Here is a 1,406-nt window from a genome sequence, read left to right as displayed (position 1 = left end):
CTGGCCGAAAGGATCCGGGTGCCGGTACAGACTCAGCTACACGGTCTGCATCCGACAGAGATCCAGACCGTGTAGCTGCTCCCGCAAGTCAGGTACGCGGGCCGGTACATTCGCCGCCCTGCTGGAATCTGCCGCCCAAGGCAAACGCCCCTGGCTCCAGGTATAGGGAAGCACCTGACCTCACGTGGCCGTGCTTGGGGATAACAGCTAATCACTAAGCCTGATAATTGTCACATGATGAGTGACATCACTGCTCACCAGCTGGCTGTGACAGTGGCAGTATTGTCAAGGGACCACTGTTAGGTAACCGTGGGTAGGAGGGCACTTTAAAAAGATGTTGTCACTTTGCACTGAATAGTGATGGTAACAGTGTTTTTTTTAAAATGTATTTCCACTATGCAAAACCAAAAACAAGAAATTTGGCCAGAGATAAGCTTTGCATGTTATGGAAACAATTGTAAAGCAAACTTTCCAACCAGCTGCAGCCTTCAAGGCACTGTTAACTACCTATTACAGAAATGGTGGTGTATGTAGTTACTGTTAAAGCACAACTACACCCTCCTATCCCTTAAAGCCAAGTAAGGCGCCATCTTAGCCTCTATTTGGATTGCAGCCTCCATGGTGCTGCACATGTGATCAGCTATGACACCAGCCACCGGAGAGCCTGAAAGTTCAGTTGAGAGCTGATATCAGCACACTGAACACCTTGACAGCGGACATGCCTTGAAAGATAACTGTTGCAGAAGACATTTAAATTGGTGGGTCTAGTTCCACTTTAAAAGTTTCTAACGTAACTGAATCTCATTGTTAAAAAAAATTACTGCAGAGAAATATACAATCTTTCTATGTCTACTTGTGTTTGTTTAGGGTAAGTGACTTCCTGGTAACTGACATTTTTAGAACAATTTAGAAGTACAGTAACCCATGAAAATAAATGATTCCAGTAAATAAAACTACGATGGTTGCTATGGGTTACAGAATATTTCCCACATTATCATTAGTCTTATCATGGCTGACTTTCTCTCCACCAATAGCCAAAATAATCCATGTGCATATCTGGTTGTAGCCATGTTGTAATATCACATCACTTCAAAAACACAATTATGTTTGCATAAATGTATGCCCAGCTCCGGCCGAAACATTTTTTTTTTGTTTTGAATGAAGTAGGAAAGTGTTAGACGTGCCGTGTCCTCTTTAGGGAGATATCCCTTCACTTTCTGCTCTGTCAGACACCCAACATCAAGATAGGGAGCAAGTGGAAGTCCCCTCGAAGAAGGGAGGTCACACACCAAACAGTTGATTTGGTCAGTTTTCTTAATCTCTTCAAAGCCCTTATTTACATGTTTAAGCATTGCTGGGAAGTTCATAGCTATGTGTGTGTGTGTGTGAAGGCAAAAAAAGTTCCT

The sequence above is a fragment of the Nanorana parkeri genome, unplaced genomic scaffold (genome assembly GCF_000935625.1).
Source record: "Nanorana parkeri isolate BGI_ZX_2015 unplaced genomic scaffold, ASM93562v1 scaffold1835, whole genome shotgun sequence".
Lineage (NCBI taxonomy): Eukaryota > Metazoa > Chordata > Amphibia > Anura > Dicroglossidae > Nanorana > Nanorana parkeri.
This window is presented reverse-complemented; position numbering follows the sequence as displayed.